Raw genomic sequence first — 12,999 nt, 5'->3', positions numbered from 1 at the left:
AAAAATCGAACTCTAAAAGAGATGATGAATGCAATGTTGCAGGAATCTGGGTTACCCCAGAACATGTGGGGGGAAGCATTGCTTACCACTAATTATATCCTCAACAAAATTCCACACAAAGTAACTGGTAAAACTCCATATGAATTATGGAAAGGTAATTTACCTTCGTATAAATACCTCAAAGTGTGGGGGTGCCTAGCAAAAGTTGCAGTACCGCCACCAAAGAAGGTCACTATTGGACCTAAAACAGTGGATTGCATCTTCATCGGATATGCACATAACAGTAATGCTTATCGATTTCTGGTACATAAATCTGAAATATCAGACATTCATGAAAATACAGTCATGGAATCAAGAAATGCATCTTTCTTCGAAAATATTTTTCCATATAAGGAAAAACAAGGTTCAAAACGAACTCGAGAAGAAAGAGACAATGACAAAAACTCAGAAACTGAGACAAACGTCGAGATTTCTATAAATGATATTTCAGAAAATGAAGAAAAAGATGAACCTCGAAGGAGCAAAAGAGCTCGAAAAGAAAAATCTTTTGGAGAAGATTTCCTAATGGCATTTTTAGTAGAAAATGTTCCAAAAACTTTGGCAGAAGCCATGGCTTCACCAGAAGCTCCATTCTGGAACGAAGCGGTCAGGAGTGAATTTGATTCGATCATGCAAAATTATACTTATTACATAACGGATTTACCACCTGGCTGCAAAGCATTAGGGAATAAATGGATAATGACACGAAAACCTGGTGGAAAATACAAGTCTAGGCTTGTAGTTCAAGGATTCCGACAAAAGGAAGGCCTTGACTATTTTGATACATATTCTCCAGTGACGAGAATAACATCAATAAGACTGATGATAGCAATCGCAGCCTTAAGAGACCTAGAAATCCATCAAATGGATGTAAAAACTGCTTTTCTAAATGGTGATTTAGAAGAGGAAATTTACATGAAACAACCTGAAGGTTTTGTCATTCCCGGACAGGAAGACAAAGTATGTCGACTTGTAAAGTCACTTTATGGGCTTAAACAAGCTCCTAAACAATGGCACGAAAAATTTGACAATACAATGATGTCAAATGGTTTCAAAATAAATGAATGTGACAAATGCATATACTACAAAACTACCAAAAATGCGTATGTTTTGCTATGTCTATATGTAGATGATATGCTCATTATTGGAAGCAATAAAGACATTATCAATCAAACAAAGAACATGCTCAAAGGGACATTTGAGATGAAAGACTTGGGATTAGTAGATGTAATTCTCGGGGTTAAAGTCACAAGAAATTCAAACGGAGTTATCTTAACCCAATCTCATTATGCTGAAACAATATTAGAGAGATTTAAAAATTACTCTAAGAGTACGGCAAAAACTCCGTTAGATCCCCAAATGCACTTGACAAAGAATTCAGGTGAAGCGGTTTCACAAAACGAGTATGCACGTGTGATTGGAAGTCCCATGTACTTGACAATTGTACTAGACCAGATCTAGCGCATGCAGTAAACGTACTTAGTCGATATACAAGTAATCCAGGTCATACACACTGGAAAGCTATAACGAGGGTACTCAATTACTTGCGCTACACCAAAGATTTTGGGCTTCACTATGGTAAAGAACCAGCAGTTTTAGAAGGATACAGTGATGCTAACTGGATATCAGATTCCAAAAACTCAAAATCCACGAGCGGATATGTCTTTACACTAGGAGGAGCAGCAATATCATGGAAATCTACCAAACAAACAGTGTTAGCCAGATCTACCATGGAATCTGAGTTCATAGCCTTAGACAAAGCAGCAGAAGAAGCTGAATGGCTTAGAAATTTTTTGGAAGATATTCCTATGTGGGAGAAACCTGTGCCAGCCATACGCATACATTGTGATAGTCAATCAGCAATAGCTCGGGCTCAGAATAATCTCTACAATGGTAAATCTCGTCACATCAGAAGACGACATAAAACCATTAGACAACTTATCTCAACTGGTGTAATCACAGTAGACTACATCAAATCGGCTGACAACCTAGCGGATCCATTTACTAAAGGTTTGCCACGAGATGTTGTTGCTAAATCATCAAAAGGAATGGGTTTAAAGCCTATAACGAATGAGGATGCGTGATTGCAACCCTACCTATCATGACTGGAGATCCCAAGACGTAGGTTCAAAGGGAAAACAAAATCAAGCAGAATCTAACCAAAGCACTTGAGACAAAGTAGTCTCTTCCCAGCTCCTAAGATGAGAAAAGTGCTAACAAATGTGTAAAGGATAAGCATAAGCTTTTAATGATTCCATAGCTTCTAAGCGGAGTATTACTCAATACTTTTCATGGTCAATCACCTAATGAGTGTGAAATGGGGCCGTTTCTAGGAGGATGAATGCAAGGCTATATTCTCTAAGTTCACTCATGAAAACCAGGAAAGTTCAGGGCCACAATGAACACAATAGAGAACTAAGTTCTACGAGAAAATGAAGCTGTGTTATGCATGTTGTCTCGGTTTACATAAAACACCGGTTGGTTCAAGACATCATGTTCACCTTCTGGTAAAGTAAACCCGACAGATATTAACTATGAGTGGTTCAAGGCTTAAAAACGGCACCAACTCAAACACAGTGAATTTTTCGCAAACACTCTCGATAAGTTTGTCTAGTCTAGTAAAGATTAGAATAAGTATAGTTTTTAGAGTCTATCGAGTCTGCATTTAGTCTGCATATGTTTTAGAAGAGTCATTTCTATTCATGTGGGGGATTGTTGGGCCTAATTATTAAGCCTAATGGCTCAAATAATATATGGAAAAATGTGAAAACGAAATGGGCCTATGGGTTCTTATAAAAAGCCTTGTTGGCTTTAATGAAATGAAGTTAACAACATCCCACATTGGTTGGGAGAGTTGATTTGGGTATATATATGTCTTCATGACATGAGAGGTTAAACAGCTCAGAGGAAGAGAGAGCTCTCCACGCGCGCGCCGCCGCCGCCGTCCGGCCGGCTCGGCTCGGCGTGGGCGTGGGCGTGGGCGTGGGCTTGGGCTTGGGCTTGGGCTTGGGCTTGGGCTTGGGCTTGGGCTTGGGCTTGGGCTTGGGCTTGGGTGTTTGGCCCGATAAGAACTATTCTTTTTGGACCAAGTTAAGCTCAACGTTCTGCCATTTAATTCCCGAAAAACGACATGCATTTTATTTTAAATAACACGTAGTTCGTTTAAAAACAACACGCTGTCTCTCTTCTTGACGATAAGTTTAAACGAGAAAAGATCTTGCGGAGGAAGTTTCGTAACGCCTCGCCTCCGAGATCCTCGCAAGATTTCCGCCAACGTGCGCACGTGCGGCATCAGTTACGGAAAGTGGCTCGTCTTCTCTTCTTTATAAACTCGTCTCCTCCTTCATTTCTCAAAAAGTTTTTACGCAACAAAAAATCACCAAATCCCTCAACGTAAGTCTAGAGAGTGTTTCGTAGAGGTTATAGTTCGATAGGGCGATCACGAGTGAGGCGTGATTCGTCTGCCATGGTTGTATCCTGGGACTCTATATTCGTACAGTCCCGTCTCACTAACGGAGCGAATATTTTGAGTTAAGGAAAGAGATCATATCTCGTCTCCATGTCTATTTGCGAATACGGTTTCTTATCGTCCTCGTATTCGTTTTTCTATATTCGTCTATTTCCTTAACTTCGCTTTTATTATATCGTTTACATCGGTCCGGTTTTCCGGCGTTTACAGAAAGATGCGACTAATTCCCTTTGCTGTGTGAAAGCAAGGGTCAGAGATGTCCTCGGGATTCTTGGGATACGGCGATCTCGTCTTAAAGATGAGGTAAGAACTTCCTGTCACTCGGTTCGTCTTTAACGAAGACGAGGAGCTTGTACTATCCTGTCAGTGTGGTGAGCTTGTGTGATGCAGTGATCGAGCTCGTTTATCAGACGAGAGCCAACAATGAGCGGGGTCTATAAGCTTCCGAGCTGACTGGTATGGCCTAGCCCTTAGTTCACCGTGAAATTATGCTCCGTTCTATTAAACAAAGACATTAGAAGTTGAAAATAATTCGTAAGAAATTATTTAATAATGCTTTGGAGAGTTATGCAAGCTAGCTTGTCAATTATCTATGGGAAACAATCGTTCAAAGGATGCAATGATTTATAACATTGACTCAGCGAATGAATAGTTGATAAATAATTAATCAAGAATCCACGACTTGCACAAAGTGTGAAGTATTATTTAGTGGTAATGGATAATTGACCAAAATATTGAAAAGGAGACTTATCTCTTTTTTTTTTTTATCGGCAATTTTGATGGAGATATCTTGTGCCGATATGGAGGGATTTCGAACTGGAACAACCATTGTTGCTTCATGTTATTATCAGCCCACCAAGTGTTCGATTAAATTCCCACAAGAAGAAAGCAAAAGCTTCCATGAGAAAGCTTCATCTTTTAGCTTGAGATGAAGTTATATCTAGGATTTTCCCAAGTTTGATATGCTTTGAAGATAGTTCTTCTTGTCCCCTTCCTTCTAGCGCCAACTGTTTGATCCAAAAACGGTGTTTATGCTGGTGTTGTTTGTTGGAATCATACAATAAAGAATCTAAGGATAATGATTAGATTCTTGAGGTTTAGGAAAAATCTTGAAAGAATCAAATGAAAAATGAACATCAAAAAGAGTTTATTGATAAAAGATTGTATTACAAGAATGGTTTCTAGTGTAAAGTAAATCTAAGAATCCATAAACCCTTTGTAAGAAGTGTTCTAGGTCTAAAATGGAGAATAGAGAATTAATAAGAAGGTAACTTCTTATTTATAGAAGAAAGATGTCTAGAGTTTCATAATGAAGTGAGCCTAATTCAATGTCTGATGAGCTTTGAATGAAGATGTAAATCCACCTCCAACACTATTTTGCATTTATTCAGAAAAAAGTAGAATCAATTGATATATCTTCACGCTACTGTGGCTACACATACATACGTTCCGTACTCTAGAGGAGACGCTATTAACACCTCCATTAATTTCGTAGTAGGAACACCAACTCAATTTTGTTTTGATGAAAAGTAACTAATGAGTCTTTGTAAAAATATATTCCCTCCGTTCCCGAAAGTAAGATGTTTTAGATTTTTTATTTGTTCCACAAAGATAGATTTTCTATATGTTTAAGGTATTTTTTTATACTTTTAAGAAACATTAAATGAAAATATTTGAATTGATTAAATTTCATTGGTGAAAAGTTATTGGAAAGTGTAAAATAAAGTAAAAGAAAAATTAAATTATAAACATTTATTAAATTCTTAATAAGCGTGAACACTTTAGAAAATCTTACTTTCGGGAACAGAGTTTCGGGAACAAAGGGAGCATTATTGAAGAATAAAATAGAGTGATAGTGGTAGGATTATTATAGGCTAATGAATAGATTATTGCACGAAGTGATTTATATATGTATTAGTTTAGTGAGACTGAATTATCAAAATTAAAAAAAAATCGTCCGCATTTTATATATTGCGTTATAAAGCATAATCTTTCAGATTTGATGTGTGACTCGATGACATAAAATTAAGAAGAGGCACAAACCAAATACTTGCCATTTTTTATATACTTCATACTTGGTTTAGTTTGTTGGAGTAAAGTAAACTTGGATTTAACTTAGTTTGTTAAAATGATTACTTATACTTTTAAATACTTGTTAAAAACGGCGTTTACTATGTGTTACTTGTTTACTACTTTCAAATAATTTAATAATTTTCTTCTTTATTTTAGCTGCTTAAATTTCACACGTGAATTTAAGAAAAACTCAGCTAAAAGTCGAAGCTAAACAAGAAACCCATTTGCTTAAAAACACTTTCATCCATCAATTTTCGGTGAAAATCTTATAAAATTATTAACAAAAATATATAATAAAAATATTATATGCCTTTGAAATATTAGAAAAATATTTTATTTAAATTTGGGGATATTTATAAGTAATAATATATCAGCTATAAATTATTTTAACATAATTATTTACTTATCATGTTTCTTACTTTTTTGATAAATCAGGAAAGTAAATGTTACTCCCTCTGTTATGAAATGTAAGATGTTTAGAATAATTTTTATGTTTCAAAATATAAGATGTTTTCATCTTTTTAGACAATTTTAAGTTTATCAAAAACTGTGTAGTTAATCAAATTTAATAGTTTTATTTTGTAATTGGTTGAGTAGATTTTAGTTTATAATTTTAATGATACGTTTTAGGTAAAAAATAATTTTTTTAATAAGTGTGCAACTATCCAAATATTGAAACATATAGAGTAGTAAGAAGTATTGGGAAAAGTAAAGCATTAAATCAAAAGAAAGAATGTTAATCGTATACCATCCTAAACGGCGCCACTAGCAAATCCCAACACTTTTTGATCTTAAATTCCGATGTTAACTATTCGCAGAATCTCAGACAATTCTTTCAATCTTGCACGTTTTCTCTTTAATAAATGTCAGATAATTAACGCGTCCATTTTTATTTTATTTTAACGTCATTTTCTTCTCCACTTTTTTTTTTTTTTTGTCATTAAACCTTGTAACAAATGTATCTCAAGTCAAGAGACTTGGTAACAAACCAAAGAAAATAAGTGCCAATAGGCAACGAAAACCCAAACAGGTGAGTAGCAAATAACAAGAGACTAAGAGCATATAAAGCTTACAGCTCGTGTCTCAATCTTCAAGGAACTCAAGCGGACTCTGCAGCTTCCGTAGACAGGGTGATGTCGATAGTCTCGAGTAACACATTCTGCAATCTGCAACGCTGAGGAGTTGCAGGCTTCTGGGATTACTTGGAGACTACTCCCATGAATCATACTCATTAACCTTAACACCTTGTGGCAAGTATGATAAAGGAACGAATACTGTAATGGCTCCATCAAAGCCTTATTGGCCTCGAAATCTGAAAATTCAAAAAGGACCTTACTCATCTTATGGTCATTCATAGCTTCAGCTGCCCAAGATAACGCCAGAACTTCTGACTGAACTTTCGGCGTAATCCCACTAAATGATCTTCTACTATGAAGCAGAACTGATCCAGAATTGTTTCGTAGAATCCAAGCCGCGCCAGATCTTCCAGAAGAAGAGCACCAGGACGATCCTATATTACACTTCAGAAAATAAGAAGGAGGTTTTTTCCAACCTTGTAAACCTGACACCGGTTGAGGTGCGGATACAACAAATCCAGCTAAAAAACCATTGAGCTTGAGCCAGACAGATGCTTCATCAAGAGCTAGAGCCACAATGTCATTTGGCACCGGCGCAATCAACTCATAGCAAAACTTGTTCCTTGCCTTCCATAACTGCCAAAGCAACCAGGGGAAGGACAACCGAGTTGAGAGGCCAATGTTCTGGTTCTGGCTACACTGGAAGAGATAATGTATGTTTAGAAACATTGAATCCTGAGACCATCCCGCCGGAGGGGCCGGGACCCCTGAAGCTTGCCACACTTGTTGAGCCGTGGAACAGTGAAAGAGAACATGACATATAGATTCCGGACCTTGTCTACACCAAGAGAAAGTGGTATCTAAAGTAATCCCCCGACAGCGAAGTTGAGATTTTACCGCTAATGCCCCAAACAAGACTCTCCATAAGAAATGACGGAGCTTTGGAGAGGTTTTAGTCTTCCATAGTTTCCGCCATAACTGAGTTTCCAGTGGAGGGAGAGATTGTGAGAATCCAGAGTGGAGCTCAGCCGCCGCCTCAATCAGTTTGTAGCCACTTTTGGAATCGTACCGGCAATGTTGTGAGAACCCCCAACGCATGCAATCCAGTCTAGAGACGTGAAGTTTAGTATTAAGCACCAACTCCACATCCTCCTCTGCTATTAATTGACGAACCAAACCTGCATTCCACCTTCCTGTGTTAGCATCAATGATGTCGTTCACTGTCAATGTTAAGTCTACTATCACATCTTGATTATAGTTTGGTGGTCTTGGGATCACGTCCACCACCCAATTTTCTAACCAAACCTTAGTATCCCTACCATCTTCTATTTGTTTGACTAGACCTTGCTTCAAAAGGTCACGACCATGCATGATGCTTCGCCAAGCGAAAGAAGGTCTGGTACCCAAACTGCAGTCAAGGAAAGAGGACCGTACAAAGTACCGCTGCTGAAGAATGCGTGCCACAAGCAAATTTGGAGAGCTCCATAGACGCCAAGCTTGTTTTGCAAGTAAGGATTACTTGAACTTTTCAATGTCTTTAAAGCCTAACCCTCCTTTGTCCTTGTCTTTGCATAATTTTTGCCAAGCAACCCATGGTATTTTCTTACGGTTATTGCCACTGCTCCACCAGAACTCAATCATAGCGCTTGTTAACTTAGCACAAGCATCTTTAGGGAGCTTGAAACATGACATTGCGTAGACTGGAAGGGCCATACAAACCGACTTCAGCAAAATCTCTTTGCCTCCTTGAGATAATGACTTGGAGAACCAGCCTTGCAGTCGGCCTTGCAATTTCTCTCTAATGAAGCTTAGTAGTTTCCTTTTAGAGCCACTAAAACACTCCGGGAGCCCCAAGTAAGAGCCTTCTCCTCCCTCTTTATCAATTCCAAGTAACACCTTAATGCCATCCTTTGTTGACTCTGGCACTTGGGAACCAAAAATCACTGATCAATTTTGTTGATTAACTCGCTGTCTAGACGCATCACCATACAGTCGGATGCAAGACATGAGTTCTGTCGCCTCATCCACAGTAGCCTTACATAGCAATAAGCTATCATCAGCAAACAATAAATGATGGACCGAAGGACAAGACTCCGTAAGTTTAACACCATGTAGACGACCCGCTTCCTCCGAGACATTCAGACAACTCACCAAAGCTTCAGCGCATAATATAAACAGGAACGGAGATAACGGATCCCCTTGGCGAATGCCCCGTTCTGGTTTAATGTGACCATGCGAGCTACCATTTAACAAGACCGAGAAGGAGACCGAGCTTACGCAGGCCATAATCCATCTGACCCACACTCGATCAAAACCCATCCTCTCAAGTAACACCTCAAGGAAGTTCCATTCCACACGGTCATATGCCTTTGACATATCAGTTTTAATCGCCATCCACCCCTCAGCAACCTTAGAGTTTGTACGTAGCCCATGGATCATCTCATGAGCAATAATGATATTGTCAGAGATAAGACGACCAGAAACGAAGGCACCTTGAGTATCAGAGATAATTGTCGGAAGCACAGTCTTAAGTCGATTGCAAAGAATCTTCGAAATAATCTTGTACTGAACATAGCATAAACTGATAGGTCTCATGTCCTTCATCATAGTCGGGTGATCGATCTTTGGAAGAAGACTGATTTGCGTATGATTCCAGCCACTGGGCATAACTGCAGTGCGGAAAAAGCCTTGAATTTCCCCAACTAGAGTCGGGCCTACTATATGCCAGTACCTTTGATAGAAAATACCGGTGAGACCATCTTCTCCTGGAGTGCTGCTTCCTTTCACACTGAATGCTGCCTTCCTTATCTCCTATGCCGTAACTTCACCAGACAATCTTGTATTCATCTGATCCGTAACTCTCTTTTGAAATCCATGGAAAAGAGTATCGAGATCACTGGGATTCGAGCTTCTGAAAAGGTCCCTGAAATATTCTACTGCAATATCACCTTTAGCTCCTTCAGAAAAATGCTCCTGTCCCAACTCGTCTAGCAGCATCAAGATACGATTTTGGATCCTTCTACCTTTCACACAGTTGTGGAAAAATTTTGTATTACGATCACCAGCTCTCAACCATTCTTCACGACACTTTTGACGCCAGAACAGCTCCTCCTCTCGCAGGGCTTCCACAAGCTCAATTTTTAACTTCTTCATAAACTCAAAGGAAGGAGAACGTTTCGAGACCTCCGTTTCCAGAGCTGCTTTAAGACGTGTGATCTTATCACGAGAATTAAGATCTGCAGACTTCTTCCAGTTCATTATATTACGTCTGCAGCGTCGAATGCGGTCCATTATGGTACTACTGTCACCAGCATGACCTTCCCAACTCAAACGTACCAGATCTTCGAACCCTTCTCTAAACAACATTCGTTTATCAAATAGAAACCGACCTCTGCTTGGATTCTCTCTTTCCAAGGAGAAACAAACACGAGTAGGCCTATGATCAGACGCCCATAACTCCAGATACTCCATGTTAGATCGAGGAAAGGAAGAGAACCACTCACTATTGCCAAAACTCCAGTCTAATCGACATTGTACCCAGTCATTCTCCCGTTTGCCAGCCCACGATAAACAATTGCCCGAGTACCGCAACTCCTTGATCTTACAATTTTGAACCATATTACGAAAGTTCCAAAAGGAAGATTCCTCTCTCACTGCACCACCAGATTTATCTTCGTTCGATAACATCTCATTGAAGTCGCCTACCAGTAGCCAAGCTTCATCTCGCACCAGACCCAGAGCAATCAGATGATCCCAAACAGCATGTCTCCTTGCTGTAACTGGATCACCATACACACATGACAAAAAGAAAGATGTTGATCCACATGACACCTTAAGATCAATAATCCTCTTGTCACTTGAAATCACTGTAACTTGATGACTGTCCTTCCACATAACAGCCAAACCTCCACTTAATCCTTCAGGTTCAACTGTAATCAAACTATCATAACCCAACTGTTTCTTCAACCCATTAACATAATCAAACTTCTGTTTTGTTTCTGACAAAAAAAATAAAATCCGGAAAGAGCTTTCGACGAAGCACCCAGAGCTGACGAACTGTCTCGATGCTGCCTGCACCTTGACAGTTCCAAGACAAGATACTCATTGGGGAGGCAGCGGCTTCAATACGGAAGCCACCTTAGACGATGTGATTTTTAGAGTTTTGTTTTCTAAAACCTGTGATGAAAAAGCAGCCTTTCTCTTCGAATTTGTTGACTGATCTGCCTCCTGGCCAACATCCCGATCCACTCCAATCAATTGCAAGGACCATGTTGTGCTGCTTCTTCGTCCGAGAGATTTCCTCTTCCAAGAAGAAGGATGTTTCCTCTGAGATTTGTTCATCCCCTGGTTCTCATTGACTCGCCCCTCCGAAGAAGGGCCCAACTGAAAACCCATCTGAGTTAACGACGCTGAGTACATAGACGTCTTAGATGAAGACGATCTCGTATCACCATCACTACCACCATCCTTATCCTGACAGATCGCCAAGCTTCGAGTATTCTTAGAAGAACCCACCAGATCAGCCTCTTTGTATGAAAAAATGTGACATTTCCCTTTGTCCAGCTCTTTCGTGATTCTTATCAAACGAGAGGAGGACTCCACCAGATTATCAGCAATACCTTGGCGCACACGTTGTATACGAGCCAACCTCTCTGCCTCATCAGAGTGAGAGATGTAGAGCATCACCATCTTTCGATCTTCATTAGAGAGCTCTGGAAACAGATTGGGAAATCCTGGTGGAGCATCTCGCAGAACTGGGCCCGCTGGAGAGACTGTAGAATCCTTTGGGTTGACCACTCTGTAACCACCTTTCCTTAATAGAGGGCATCTGATTTTCTCGTGAGTCAGACGGAGACAATGAAAACATCTCTTGTGAATCTTCTCATACTCAAACTCAATTGTCACAGTCCCACCTTGAGGAACATTGAGCTTGCGAGTGACCTTAGCCGGATTGTTCGTGTTGAAAGTAACAAGCGCCCTGATATAATCCTTAGTTTGAGAGACTTTTGGATCGTAGGCAATCTCATCAACATGACCAATCTCTGATGCCAAAGTATGCATTGTTTCAGCGGTGAAGAAAACCGTTGGAATATGCCTTATGCGTATCCAGATCTCCATGGAGTGGAGAAAGTTCTCCGGGGGGTTCATCGTCTAACGTTCCAAAGCCATAGCCCAATGATTATAAGACCATGGCCTATCCTTCAAAATCGTTTGTAAGTCCTCTTCCCGCTGGAAAACAAACTGAAACCTATCACGAGAAAGCGCAATTCCACGAACCCGACCTTCAACTCTCTACGCCGTAGGCATGTACTCGATCATTCTTGCCATGGATTGACAATCTGGATTCAACAACCTTCCAAGAAGGCTTGTTTCATTCTCATCAATCACTCTGAAACGGGGGTCATCGGGCAGCGTAAGAGGCTCCTCTTCCTCTAGAGACATAGCTTGAATGGCTTTGTGGAGCATATCGGCCATAATCCTCAACAAAAGTGCAAGGTCGACGGCGGTGTAGTACTGCTGAGAGTAAATCTTTGGAAGTAGGTCAAATGTGATTGACGAGAAATTCCCTTTATTATCGCAACATTCCGAAACACTCTTCAAAGAATTCATGAGAATTGGAAACCTTGAGACGATCACAATTCGAAAAGGAAATTTAGGGCAGAAATTGGAAATTAGAATCAAGGAGAAAGGGGAAAATTGAAAAGATTTCCAAACTTGGAGAGTTTCCAAAACAGAGAAAGACCGTAGTCGAAGCCGGAAAGTCGAATCCACTCACAGCGAGGGAAATTAATTTCAAGAAAAGCAATTAGCCGGAAATCGCCTAAGCGAGAGAGAAAAAAGGCTAGACTAATGTTTTCCCATTTTCTTCCCCACCTAGTGCTGGGAATTTGAGTCATTATCCGTGGCCCTTGCCCCGTTTGATCCGCTGCGAAGCGGGTGCGGTTCGAGTGATTTGAAAATTTTGATTCGCGGGTGCGGGTGCGGGTCAAGTGCTTTTTATGCGAGGCGGGTACGGGTCAGCCAAAATTCAACCGCGGGTATCCGCCAACCCGCAAAAATAAAAAAAAAAAGATTCTTTTTTTGAAAAATATTATTTTTAAACAATTTTTTTAAAAAATATTTAATTTAAATTATAAATAGATGATTATTATTTTTTTTAATAAAAAAATATTCAAAATATTATATTTCATTATTATTTTTAATAAAAGATATTTAAAATATTAATTTTTCTTATTATTTTTAATAAAAATATTTAAATTAATAATTTTTATTATTATTAATATTATACGCGGGTCTAGCGGATTACCCGCGAGTTTAAGCGGAGCGGGTGCGGGTTTCTTA

Source organism: Brassica napus, chromosome C8 (genome assembly GCF_020379485.1).
Source record: "Brassica napus cultivar Da-Ae chromosome C8, Da-Ae, whole genome shotgun sequence".
In the NCBI taxonomy this organism is placed as follows: Eukaryota; Viridiplantae; Streptophyta; class Magnoliopsida; order Brassicales; family Brassicaceae; genus Brassica; species Brassica napus.
This window is presented reverse-complemented; position numbering follows the sequence as displayed.